This window comes from Microtus oregoni, unplaced genomic scaffold, assembly GCF_018167655.1.
Source record: "Microtus oregoni isolate MIOR12 unplaced genomic scaffold, Mior012 000059F_ref0000304, whole genome shotgun sequence".
NCBI classification, from domain to species: Eukaryota; Metazoa; Chordata; class Mammalia; order Rodentia; family Cricetidae; genus Microtus; species Microtus oregoni.
In genome coordinates this window covers 7,330,216-7,345,339 of record NW_024543835.1, presented here as the reverse complement: position 1 = coordinate 7,345,339, position 15,124 = coordinate 7,330,216, and positions in this window count along the sequence as shown.

Genomic DNA, 15,124 nt, shown 5'->3' with positions numbered 1-15,124 from the left:
TATGAAATCAATATAAATTCCCATCAACCACAGTAAATCATAAAAATGCGTGTATATACACAGTGGGAGGTTATTTTCCATTAAAACAAGAATGTCTTACTACCTGTTTCATGAATGAATTTGCAGAACATTATGGTAAGTGAAGTAAGCCAAATATAGAAAGCAAATACTATGTAATTTGACTTAAGTGTGCAATCTGAAAGAGTGAATTTTTAGAAGCTAAGAATAAAATGGCAGTTACTTGATTTTGAGTGGACAATAGGGGAATCTTGAGGAGTTGAGGAGATGCTGGTGAAAAGATTCAAATTATCGTCATGTTGATCATCTAGTAAAAAGTAAGTGCTGCAACCCCATCTACACATGATGCTTAGAAAGGAGTATTTCAATCCAAAGCTTACCTGGGGAACTTACTGAGGCACTGCCTCAAAAGAAATGGCAAAACAAAAGAACGATGCATACATTTCAACAGCAAAGTGCTTGGCTAAACTTGCACAAGGCTCTAGGTTCAATCTCCAGTATGTGTATCACTTCCACGTATATCAGTGTATCCATTTCTAAACCAACATTTATTATTTTATTGCTATAAAAAATTATCAAATTCTCTGATATTTCATACATGTTAGATTTAACTTTTGGGCAAGCTAATAACACATGTTGTTTTCATTTTGCTAATTTGATATTAATGTATGTCTGCATTCATGTGTAGTTTTATCGGAGAACTTGTGCATACTACCTAACACCATAGTTTCAAATGTAGCTCAAATACTTTTTCATAGATATGATGAATTTAAATTAATACTTCTCTCTTAGGTTTTTTTCATACACACTCCTCGTTAGTAATATATACCTATGTACAATATAAATACCTTTGAAAATTTCTCACTTCAATTGATCTAAAATAAAATAAATGAAACAGTACCAGTGACAAAACTATTTCAGTTACAGGGACCCTAGAATGACTAAACTTACTGTCATCTGAGCCAATATTTAATTTCTCCAAGCCAATGACTCAGACCAAGCCCTGAAAGATACATTCTTCAGCTCTGTTAGATTAAAACTGTAAATAGTATGTATTAGCATGGTGGATTTTATTTTAAAAATGTATTTTGTTATTGAATAAATAGTAACCCTTTGCAGGGATTCATATCACTCATTCTGAGAATATCTAGAGGTTATGCAAATTTTGTTTGCATTCAAGTGCTATACATTTTTCTATAGAAGAGTTAGTGCCTTTCATCATATAAAATAAAAACGTGATTTCGTGATTGTTGTAGTGAGTTTGGCTGTCAACAGATACATGCCAGAATCCCCTTGAAAGACGAAGCCTCAATTGAAAAGTTCCCTAGATTAGATTGTCCTGTGGACATGTCTGTAAGTTATTTTCTTAATTGCTATTTGATTCTGAAGATCCCAACCTATTGTGAGGGTACACTCCCTAGACAGATGGGCCTGGGTTGCTTGACAAAAGTAACTGTGAAAGCCAGTGGGGAAAAGCTAGTGGTTTCTGTTTCAAGCACCTGCTCAGATTTCCCACAGATGATGTGTAAAGTGTAAAGTGAAGTAAATTCTTTGCTCTCTTAGTTCCTTTGGTCCTGGAGTTTATCACAACAACAGAAAGTAAAATAGAACAGAAATTGATAGCAGGAATACAGGGCATTGCTGTGGTGGACCTGAATATGTGGCTTTTATGCCTTATAAATGCTTTGTGGGAGAAGGATGGGGAATTGGAGAATTTTGGGGCTTCCAGCTTAAAAAGCAATTGAATGCTTAGTTTAATGAGCTGTTGTGGGAACTTGGAAGACAATGCTGAGAGCAATGCCAATAATGAGGCCTGGCTCATGAATTTTCTGAGCTGTGTGTGTGATATTTTTAAAAACTGATTCCAAGAGAGTTGAAATTTTTTGCTGTAATATTTATGATACTACATTAAACTTAAGATTTATTAGTTATGCTTTGTTAATAATACTAGATGTAAAAGTTGACTCATTTGTATGAGGATAGAATGTGTTATATGAAGGATTGTACATCATTTTACTGAGCTAAAATTTATTTCAGAAATAATGTCAGATATTATCATTCTAACAGATAACTAAATGTAGCATACAGATTATATGAAGATTTTCTTACTGATTATTATGTTTGAAACATTTAGAATGACATCCACATACTTAAGAATGACACCTACACATTAGACACACGCAAAAATCACATTAATATTAGTGATTTTGGCAGTGATTGAAGATAACTCATATTGACATAATAATAATTAATAATATGCAATATATTATAATATGTTAATATATAGAAGTATACAATTTTGTTAATTATGTATGAATAATACTAAAAGTTAAATCAGACTTCAGGTTGGTATATGCTTCATTTTCTCTAATTTATCTATATCCATATTTTCTTCCCATTTAACCTAGCTGTAATATGGCTGCAACACTGCTGACCCCACAACAGCAGGTAACAATTTGGAAAGGATAGGAGAAACAAAATTACCCTTTACAATGAATATATACTAATACAACACCTCCCTACCAGCCACAGAGAGAAACTTTGTGTTCATCACCTGACATATTTGCACTACTCACCCAGCTGTTTTCAGTATCCAGGCTACAGTATAGAATGATTTAGCTAAAGATCGCTAAGCTCATACCATTGAGATTTAGATTCCCATGAAGTTTTTGGAAGAGAATATTGAATGTTTGCCCCCAAGTCAAAACTTTTATAATTCAAGGCAAGGAATTTGAACGTTGTTAAATGCTAAATGCTCAGAAACACCCATTTCAATAGTATATTGCTGTATGTTTTGTAAGATTTATAACATTTTAAATTTGGCATATCAGTATCTATACTAATAGGTGATTGAAAATATGTTTGTTTTACATGTTGTCTTATGGCCATAGCAAACATCTGTGTACATTTTATTTTATTACTGCTTAAAGAAAATATTGATTAGAAATAAATGTGTTCTAAATCTTTTGTGGGTAATTCCTGACTATTTTCTCTATCTATTGAAATTGAAAGTTGTACTGGCTATAGTAGTCTTGGCTGGCATTTGTGGTTTCTTAAAGTCTATAGAAAGGTTTTTTTTTTCAGTTGACAGCTGTTCCTCTATATTTCTTTTGTCACATACATTTTTTCCCTTATCAATTTTGTATTATACAAGGCCTTGACCCCAGGAAAAGGCTCACACACTTGAAATTGCTCTGGCAATGTTTTTAGTGGGGTGAAAACTGTCAAATGCAATGGGCATATTTTAGTTCACCAGATACTTATACTTCCTTTGACGGTAATCTTTTTTTCCAAAAAAAAATCTATTTATTTCTTGTCATTTTGGTGGGATGAGCTAATCTTTATCCTTTATCTTGCTAAACCTTTTTATGCCAAGTTTTAAAAACAATGTTATTTTTTTTATGTGGTTTTTTTTTTTTTTTTTTTTTTTTTTTTTTTTTTTTTTTTAGTTTTTCGAGACAGGGTTTCTCTGTGGTTTTGGAGCCTGTCCTGGAACTAGCTCTTGTAGACCAGGCTGGCCTCGAACTCACAGAGATCCACCTGCCTCTGCCTCCCCAGTGCTGGGATTAAAGGCGTGCGCCACCACCACCCGGCTTTCATTTTTATGTTTTAATCAGACGAATTTAGCCTTCATATTTTAAAGTACCATCTAGATGAAAGATCCTCAATGTATTTCACCTCTGTGATTCTCTCTCTCTCCTTCAACTTTTAAACACAAGGTTTCTGTAGCTTTGGAGTTTGTCTTGGAACTAGTTTTTATAGACTGGGCTGGCATCAAACTCACAGAGATCTGCCTGCCTCTACCTTCTGAGTGCTGGGATTAAAGGCATGCACCAACACCACCCAGCCCCATGTTTGTGATTCTTAAAACACACAACCAGAAATTTTTCATATAAAGTTGGTTATCTTCTTCCTTGCCATTTCTTTTCCTTTTATGTGGCAGAAGTTCCAGATCACAGTCTTTTCCTTCTTCTTAAATCAATATAAAGACAGTCAAAAACTCTATGGAGATGCCCATCGATAAAGACATTCATTTGTTCTAGGCAGCCAGGAACTGAGGCCCTGTGAAAGAGTTATTTCACTCACCATGTCAGGACAGCTAACACACAGTACTGGCTGACATCATTCTGACTGTAGAATCAACAGAAAAGCTATGCCTTAAGTATCTAGTTAAGCTGACTTAGAATCCTTACTCACAAACTATATGAAGTAACAAATGTTGATTGTTGTCTCTAGATGCTGCATTTGGGGCTAATTTACTATTACACCAATGTTATTACTTGGTCTCTATTACTTCTTACTGCTTAATAAATTCTCTAAATATTATTGCCCAATAGTTTTTAGAGTCTGTCCTCTGATCTTTAAAGTTCTCACCAACTCTGGGTTGGAATACTGGGAAGAGTTGGGGTTAGGAAAGTAAATATATTTAAAACGTATTATACGAAATTCTCAAAGAACTATTGGAAATGACCTTTACTTCCAGTATGGTGTTTTCAAATATATTTCCACACCTTTCTCTTAAATTGATTATCATGCAATTTAAATAACTTAAACTTTGCATGTTTAAAAATCACAAAGTGTTCATAGTCAGATGAAAATAGAGTACCTGCATTTCCTTCATGAAAAGTCTCAGGTAAGCAGAACATTTTTATTATCATTTTTCTCTTCATCTCAATTTCTTACCACCTCTTACAACTCACCTTGTGGAAGTAAAATATTTGACTCTGTTTTGACCTTGATAACTAGCAACATATATGTCTATACCATTTCTTTTAAGTTTCCTTTCCTTTGAAAACATTTGTTTTTCATGTTCCTAACTACCGAATTATTGGATTTTGAGACCCAACTGAAGAGTCAATTTTTTCCAGATAGAGTTTCATAACTCCCGGGATTAGAATAATAGTGTATTTTTCTAGCTAGGCTTATGTCAATTTGACACAAGCTAGAGTCGTCTGAAATGAAGGATCCTCAATTGAGAAAATGCTTCCAGATTAGTAAGGAATTTTCTTATTTAGTGATTGATGGGGGCACCCCATTGTTGGCGGCTCCATCTCTGGGCGGTTGGTTCTGAGTTCTATAAAAATGTTGACTGAGCAAGTCATGGCAAGCAAGCCAGAAATCAGCTCTCCTCCATGGCCTCTGCATCAGCTTTTCACTCCAGATCCCTGCCCTGCTTGAGCTCCTGTTCTGATATCCTTTGATGATATGAAAGTAAGTCAAAAACCCTATCCTCCCCAACTTACTTTTTTGTTATGATGTTTTGTTACAGCAAGAGAAACCCTAAGACATACTGTTTTCTTAGCCTATACATTGTTTGCAATCCTATATCATTGTGCTTACTTTACCATAGTGAAATTCCTTAAATATTTATTTCCCAAACTCTTGCGATACTGAAAAGCAAAGATTCATATTAGTCTTTAAAACCATGTATTGATTGTATGATTTCACTTGCATTTTGCAAGTCTGAAACAAAACAGACAGACAAGGACACATTTATTTTACTGTCAGGACTGTTGGAAGGTCATATTAATACAAAACCATGTGTTATTTTAGAGTAGATCATAATATATGTATATCAATTGTATTTCATGGAACAAATATGATTTGTAAAGTTGAATAGTTAAATAGATAGTGAATATCACACTTATAAATCATGTATATTTTCATTATAATACTTATAAAATGCAGGGAGATGCTTATAACTAAAAAATATACATTATTAGTTATTCAATAAATTCATTTTGCATGGCTTTTATAAAATTTTATTGTACACATTTACTGTGCATGACATGATGCTTTCATATATACATATATTACTATAGTTATGCAAAGAAATGTATCACTGGTTACTCATTTTTTGTGACAAGAACACCTAAGATCTACTCTTTCAGCAAGTACGTTGACTGGAACACAGCATTAATAAGTAATGTTGTGAATTATATCTTTAGACTTGCTTATCATAGTTATCTTCTACTTTATTTACCTCTGACATATGTCTTGCATCTTCCCAATATCTTACTTTACCAAAGCTTTTGTTAATTATAATTTTATTCCCTATCTCTGTGTATTCAAACTTTCTTTTTCCTTGTTGCATTAGATATCTCACCTCAGACAAGCACTCCATCATTAGTTACACATTCAGCTCTGTTTCCCTTTTTAATTTAGAGACAGGGCTTTACTAAGCAGTACAGCTACCGTATGAGCCTACAGTCCTCCTGCTTCAATATGCCAAGAAGCTATAATTATAAGCCTATGCAGCAGGTCCTGCTGACTTCATCATTTTACTTCTATAAAGTACACTCAGATAATCAGAATATATTATCAAAGACTCCCTTGTAGTTAATTTTACAATTAATAGAATTCAAGAATTTTATGTCTAGCATATATATATATATATATATATATATATATACACCAAATATAACTATAATCTCCCATTTCTTATAAATTTAAAACGTTAAATATAAAAATGGTAGAATATTTGATGTCTAAAATAATAACTATCTCAGTGTCAAGTATTGTATGACTTATTTCTACACATTTTTATGTAAAAAAATGCTTTGTCTGTCTCATATTCACCAAAAATACTGTTTGATGGCCAAACAAGAAGGCTCAGGAGGTAAAAATGCTTACCATTGAGAATGATGACATGAGTTTGATGCACAAAACCCACATTCTGGAAGGAGGGAACCAACAAGATTCCCTCTTATCTCTACAGTGAGACTTGGTACTTTCCTTCAATTATATGCATACATATACATAAGAAATAAATGTATATATAAATATTGAACATTTTTGAAGTGGGTCCAAAAGATAATGCTATTTTACCAATTCATTATCATATTAAATACAGGTTATTAAGAGTTTATTGTTGTTCATTTAAGGTTTAATACTTTTGTGGTTCCATAATTGAAAATGTCCATTAAAGAACTAAAATGGCATTTTGTTTTTTGAGACAGGGTTCCTTTGTTTGACCTTGACTGGCCTAGAATTAGCTCTCTAGACCAAGCTGTCCTTGAACTGAGATCCACCTGCTTCTGCCTCCTGAGTGCTGGTATTAAAGGCATTCACCACCACTGACTAACATAAAATAAATTTGGTAAATAGTATTTAACACCTTTCTTAGGTCATTAACAAATATCAATGATACTTACCATGGCTGAACACATAAAAGGGAAATTAATCTCCAATTGATGAGAATAATAAATAGTACTCTCATAGTCTGTCTCTGCTGATACAATAAAATACCTGAGGATAATTTAGTTAATACAGATACTTATTTCTCTTAGTTATAAAAGCCAGAAGTTCAACAAGATTCAGTATCTAGTAAGGGCTCTTCTCCTGTTCCTTTTCCTTCTCCTTCTTCTTTGATGGCACCTGAATAATACATACTTTAGAGAAGACACTTATTTTCCACAGTAAAAAAGACAAAAAGAGTACAGGAAACTTCAAAAATAACTTGAGAATAGTATTAACTCATATATCAGCTCCATCCTCATGAGTTAATCTTTCCAATACTGACATATTGGTGATTGATTTCACACATGACTTATGAGACATATTGAAACTGTAGCAATAACTAAATATGACACACTTTCTCAAAGATAAAAGATAATATGCAGATATAATTAGATCATTTATTCAGAATTAAATCCAAAAAGTGAAGTATTCTGTTGGTTTGTTTTCTTTTTGTAAATTCTCAGCTTTTGCTATCATATGGGGAATATAATGAGGTGTAGATGACTAAGAGGAAAGAAAAATGAAGTCTGCATAGTCTCTGCCCACGTGGTTTGCTCTTTTATGAGTCGTTTTTTTTCGTTTGTTTAATATTCTTTATTTATTTATTTATTTATTTATTTAAGATTTCTGTCTCTTCCCCGCCACCGCCTCCCATTTCCCTCCCCCTCCCCCGATCAAGTCCCCCTCCCTCGTCAGCTCAAAGAACAATCAGGGTTCCCTGACCTGTGGGAAGTCCAAGGGACCCCCATCTCCATCCAGGTCTAGTAAGGTGAGCATCCAAACTGCCTAGGCTCCCACAAAGCCAGTGCGTGCAGTAGGATCAGAAACCCATTGCCATTGTTCTTGAGTTATCAGTCGTCCTCGCAAGCACAGCTCTTAAGTGGCGCGAACCAGAGCACACGGTTGCTGAAAGCTGCAACCCCTCAGGGTGACTCTGTCATGTGAAGACATAAGCGGCTTCCAGGTTGCTCTTCACTACCCCTGGATTCTGGGTTTCTGGTTCCGTCTCTGGAATTGATTTAATTACATTTACTTAGTTGAGAAACTTGCATTTTCCAGTTTTTAACATCTACTAAGGCACGGAAACAGGACCCCGTTTTTCATCGTGACTTGGCAACAGCGCCACCTGCTTGATAATAGGTAATATGGCAGTTTTCGTTTCTAAAGCAAATTTTACTGCTTTGTCTTCACTAATACAATGGATTAGTAAATTTATATTTACTAATACAATGGATTACATCATACAAGGTTTATATGATTATGGGGATACCTTAATTTGCTTGTTACTAGGTTTCAGTTTTCTTTTCCATATTCTATCATTAAGGAAGAATATGGCACTCCTAAGAACGATTGAATCTTTACATACTAATAATGAACAGAAGAATATGGCACTCCTAAGAATGATAGAATCTTTACAAACTAATAATGAACAACTAATTGACAGGATTAAAATTATTGAAACTCAGAGGTTATCTGAACAAGTGGATACTATGACACACAAAATTGACTCCATATCCAAGGGTATTAGAAAGTTACCTGAAAGGGTTCAGGCTGTTGAATTTGACGTTCAGACTTTATCACAAAGTTTTGATAAGGTAACAGACAGAATGTACCTCCAAGATGGGAATCTACATGATATACAAGAAAAGTTTAAGGAGGACATGTTATCTTTGAAGGAAAAAATTAAAGCTTTGGAATCACAGGTGCAGAATGGGGACCAAAAATTGATAGCTCAGTGAAATCACTGGAAATATATACAGGTCAGGAGATTCAGGATTTAAAACAGACAATGATAAAAAGATTTGAAAAGACTGGAGAAATTATTGCAGCTGGTGAACAGAGAAAGGAGGCACAAGGACAGGATACAATGCCTCCACCAGCTATAAAAACTGGCTTACCCAGGGTTCTAGCGGCATACCCTATACTTAATTTTGACAAAGCGTCAACTTCTAAAGGCTCAAAGGGAGTCATAGAAGCGAGATGGACGCCAATTCAATGAATGATCTGAAAGAAATTAAGCAAGCTGTTGTTAATTTTGGCTTGCACAATGCATATGTAAAGGAAATGATAAGGACTTGGGCTTCTAATGCTAGAGCTACCCCCCATGATTTCCATCAGTTAGTGTCTGCAGTTTTAGATAATGGACATTCCTTGATGTTTGGAATTTATTTCAGAAAAGAATCCAAACATATGGAACAGCAAGGAAGAGCAAAAGGTGTTGAGGTTTCCCAAGATCAAATTCTTGGTGCAGGAGAATATGCTGATCCAGAGATCCAAGCTCTTTATGACTATGAAGTACTGTGTCTATGTCACTAAGCAGCTTTAAATGCTTGGAATAGGATATACGATCCAGTAAAAAGGGTTGAATCATATACCAGAATTAGGCAGGGACAGAGAGAACCCTTTATTGAGTTTTTGCAAAGATTAATTAAGGCTCTGGACATAGGGGTAACAGACCCAGAAGCTAGACGAATACTTCTTGAATCTCTAGCTTTTGAGAATGCAAACATAGAATGCAAAAAGATAATTGGGCCTTTAAAGTCTAGATCAGCACCTATGGATGAATGGATTCAGCATACGATGAATGTTGAAACATTTAGCTATAATGATGAATCTTGGGTAGGAGAAGTGATTTCCAAAGCAATGAGGAAACATCAAACTGCCAGGTGTTTTAATTGTGGTAAATTAGGACATTTGCAAAGGGATTTCAGGCAAAGAATTTCTAGGAATAATATCTCTTCTGGGAATGACAAAAATAGGAGACCTAGGCCTTCAGGTATATGTAGGAGATGTGGTAAAGGCCGGCATTGGTCCAACAAATGCAGGTCAACAACAGACAGATGGGGCAATCCGATATCATTGGGAAACCCCTTGGGGGGCCTATCGCAGGCCCCCAAGTCAACAGTGGCCCAGTCATTCCCAGTCACAGTGGAGAACGTGCCTCACCAAGAAAATTAAAAGCTCCAATTTCTGCTGTAAAACGTAATACTGGTATAAAAGATGAATTACTGGTGGAGGATGAGTCAAAAAACCCAGTAGGACAGAGTAAACGTATATTTTGGCAGACTTCTATTAATGATCAAAGACCAAAGCTAAGAGTCTGTATAAATGGCACTTTTATTGAAGGCTTATTAGACACAGGTGCGGATGTAAGTATCATTACCCCAGAATCTTGGCATCCGAATTGGCCTCTTCAAGAGGTAGATGTTCAGTTCCTGGGAATTGGAACCCTATCTAGTATAAAACAAAGCACAAGATGGGTTGAATGCATAGGGCTCGAAGGGCAAATAGGAAGACTAAGGCCATATATAACCAATATTGCCATAAATTTATGGGGCCGTGACCTGCTACAGCAATGGAATACCCAGATTAACATTCCTGCAGTTCCAGGAACTCATAATTCTGGGAAGGATATGATGAAGTATTATGGAAAAAGGTCACCAGCCATTCAGGCTGTACAAGAACATACAGCAAATACCAAACCTTTAGAGGTACCGACAGCCCTACCTTTAAAATGGCTAACTGAGAAGCCAATATGGATCAAACAGTGGCCTCTAGCTGAAGATAAACTACAGGCATTGGAACAGCTGGTGCAAGAGCAACTAGATGCTCACCATATTGAAGAATCAACCAGCCCTTGGAATTCTCCTGTGTTTGTTAAAAAAGAAATCTGGTAAATGGAGAATGGTGACAGATCTAAGAGCTGTCAACAAAGTAATTCAACCTATGGGCCCACTACAATCTGGAATTCCTTTGCCTTCTTTGTTACCAAAAGGATGGCCTCTTATAGTTATTGATTTGAAAGATTGTTTTTTCACTATACCGTTACAAGAAAAGGATAGAGAAAAATTTGCCTTCACAGTGCCTACTTATAATAATTCTCAGCCTAATAGGAGATGTCAATGAACTGTCCTCCCACAGGGTATGCTCAATAGTCCTACGTTGTGCCAATATTTTGTAAGTAAGCCATTGGAAATAATTCTTTTTTTTAAATTTATTTATTTATTAAGGATTTCTGCCTCGTCCCCACAACCGCTTCCCATTGCCTCCCCCTCCCCCGATCAAGTCCCCCCCCTCATCTGCTCGAAGAGCAATCAGGGTTCCCTGACCTGTGGGAAGCCCAAGGACTGCCCACCTCTATCCAGGTCTCGTAAGGTGAGCATTCAAACTGCCTAGGCTCCCACAAAGCCAGTACGTGCAGTAGGATCAAAAACCCACTGCAATTGTTCTTGAATTCTCAGTATTCCTCATTGTCTGCTATGTTCAGCTAGTCCAGATTTATCCCATGGTTTTTCAGACCTAGGCCAGCTGGCCTTGGTGAGATCCCAATAGAACATCCCCATTGTCTTAGTGTGTGGGTGCACCCCTCGTGGTCCTGAGTTCCTTAAACAATTCCCAAGTCCATAATTTATCATTACTTGGATGGCATCTTGTTATCTGATTCAAATAAAGATACTTTAGAAAGGATGTTTGAAGAAGTAAAGAAAGTCTTGCCTAGGTGGGGATTACAAATTGCCCCTGAAAAGATTCAAAGAGGAAATTCTATTAATTACCTAGGTTACAGAATAGGGTTAGAGAAAATTAAAACGCAAAAGGCACAAATTAGGAGAGACCGGTTAAAGACTCTTAATGACTTCCAAAGATTGTTAGGAGATATTTCCAGTCTATGACCAGCTGTTGGGATAACACCTGATCTAATAGTTCATTTAAACAAAACCTTAGATGGTGATAAAGATTTGAATAGTCAAAAAAAAAAACTGACAGCTGAAGCAGAAAAGGAACTGACAATGATTGAGGAAAAATTACAGGAGGCACATGTGGATAGGGTGAACCCAAATCATAGCTGCATCCTAGTTATATTGATGTACATAATTTCTACTACAGGGATTCTAATGCAGAGGGAAGATATTATTTTAGAGTGGATATTTATACCTAATAAACCAAGTAAAAAATTAAAAACTTATGTGGAAAAAGTCTCTGAATTAATTATAAAAGGTAAGCTGAGACTTCGTCAACTAGCAGGTATAGACCCAGCAGAAATTATAGTGCCTTTTACTACTGAAGAAATAAAAAAAAAGTTATGGGAAGACAATGAACCATGGCAAAGAGCTTGTGCTAATTTTTGGAAGAAATTAATAGCAACTATCCCAAAAGTGGTAGCCTTAACCTCATAAAAAGAACTTCTTGAATTCTTCCTAGAATTGTACGTGATGCTCCAATAATTGGAGCCCGTACATTCTATACTCATGCAAATAAATCAGGGAAAGCAGGATACAAGTCAGATGAATTGTGTAAGGTGGAACAAAGCCCTTATAATTCTATCCAGAGGCAGAATTATATGCCATTCTTATGGTGATAAGAATTTATACCATCCTTATACCAGATGACACAGAGTTGACTTCATTATTTATCCAGGTACAAGACATAATCAGGAATAGGCTTTGTCCGATGTACATAACACACATCCGGTCCCATACAGGTCTGCCTGGTCCTCTAGCCCAAAGAAAAGCTGAGATTGATCAATTATTGATTGGAAGTGTGTTGCGGGCCTCAGAATTTCATAAGAAGCATCATGTCAATAGTAAAGGCCTAAAGAAAGAATTTTCCATTACTTGGCAACAAGCTAAGGACATTATAAAGAGATGTCCTACTTGTTCTTTCTATAATCAAACACCGTTGCCTGCAGGGAGTAACCCAAAGGGTACTAAGAGAAATGAGATCTGGCAGATGGATGTGTTCCACTTTATGGAATTTGGTAAATTAAAATATAGACACCATACCATAGACACCTATTCAGGTTTTCAATGGGCTACTGCCCTGAGCTCAGAAAAGGCTGATTCAGTAATCACACATTTATTGGAAGTTATGGCCATCATGGGTATACCTGCACAAATAAAGACAGATAATGGTCCAGCATATGTATCTAAGAAAATAAAAAGCTTTTTTTATTATTATAATATAAAACACATTACAGGTATACCAAATAATCCTACAGGTCAGGCAGTTATAGAAAGATCAAATCGTACTATAAAGGATATGCTGAACAAACAGAAAGGGACCAAAAATACCCCCAGAAATAGATTACATAATGCTTTATTAACCTTGAATTTTCTTAATGCTAATGAGAAAGGAACTACAGCAGCAGAAAGACGTTGGATAATGGAAAAGTCTGCTGAACTAAATCAACCGATTTATTTCAAAGATGTGCTGACCTCTCAATGGAAGCCAGGAGATGTGCTACGTTGGGGAAGGGGTTTTGCTCTTGTTTCCACAGGAGAAGAAAAATTGTGGATACCATCAAAATTAATAAAGTTTCGATTTGAAGAGGAGAAACCTCTTCTAAAGGAGAAATGACAACTCATCCACAATGATGATTTTCATACAGGTGGTAAGAAAAACATAAAATGGGAGCAGGGTTCTGTTCTTATCTCCACAGGAAAACACTTATCTTTGAAAAATTCAAGGGACCCTGTGTGTTTGGATACTGACAGATGGAAAAATACCTGCCCAATAGGAAATATCAAGAAAACTGAATGAGTTGTGTTATTAAAATATATTAAACCATATTTCTAAATTTATAAAGCTGGTTTTGAAGTTGGACTCTGGCTCAGTCCCTCTCCAATTCCAAGCCTGTTAGTAAGAGAAAAACCCAGAGTTTCTGGAGTTTCTGTCTCATGTCAAGAGCCATGATATGGGACAGAAAGAAATATGAGTTTAGAAAACATCTTTGCTTTTCTTCATATCTATCATACTTTTCATTGAATATATCTATCATGCCTTTCAGTGAATACACACACACACACACACACACACACACACACACACACACACACATATATATATATATATGTCTATATGATTAATGTTTAAGTTTTTCACAATGAACAATGAGTTTTTCCTGAAGTGATATTTGAAGGTTCCAGGAAGAAGATGGAGCCCCATAACAACAACTCCACCTGGTTGATGTGACGTCATGATACTGATAGCGCTACTACAAGACCTGCTTTGGGTACCAGCTGCACAAGACAGTTCCAACTTGGTTAGCTGAAATGGTGCACATCTTATACAACATTTTGGCCAGACCTGCACAAAATACTCAGAGACTATTTGCAATTTTAAAAGACATTGATCTTGAAATTTAACCATCATTTTACTTTCACAGGATCCTCCAGAAAGAACATCGCCCCCCAGGACAGCTGGAAGTAATTCTAGAGGACGACGTCCCCTCTCCCAGTAAAATTTGCCCTTGGGTTTAGGGACATCATTTAGGGGTTGATTATATTTAGTATATGATTGAGGGTTGGGGGAGGAATTTTATAAGCTCAGGGATCATTTTGAAAAAAAAAGAGGGATGCTGGGATAATAGATTTATAATTGTGAGTTACTGTTTTTAGACAAATATATTGGTATAGATTCTTGTATATTGATACAAAGTTAAATTATATTGACTATGGTATGCATGCATTTTTCTACCTCTGTTTAAAACCTTTTTATGTATTGACATATATTGTATTGATATATATATATATACATATATATATATAGTATATATTTACTATATTGCAGTGTACATTTCTCCCTCTGATTAAGATACTTATATAATGTTTGTGTATTGATATATATTTACCTACTGCAATGTATATTCGTACATTGTTTCTATTTGGAGGTCATTGTCCACATTTGTTTCACAGTCGTTTATTGTCTTAGTCTTTAAGTTAGATAGATATTGAGAATTATATAGATTAATAGTCATCTAAGTTTGTCTGGTTCTTTAGATATATAGAGATTATACTCAGTAAAGATAGATAATCTTCAACTTCTTCAAAGAGCTGTAGAAAATGGCCTTTAATCTAACTCAGAGTTTTGT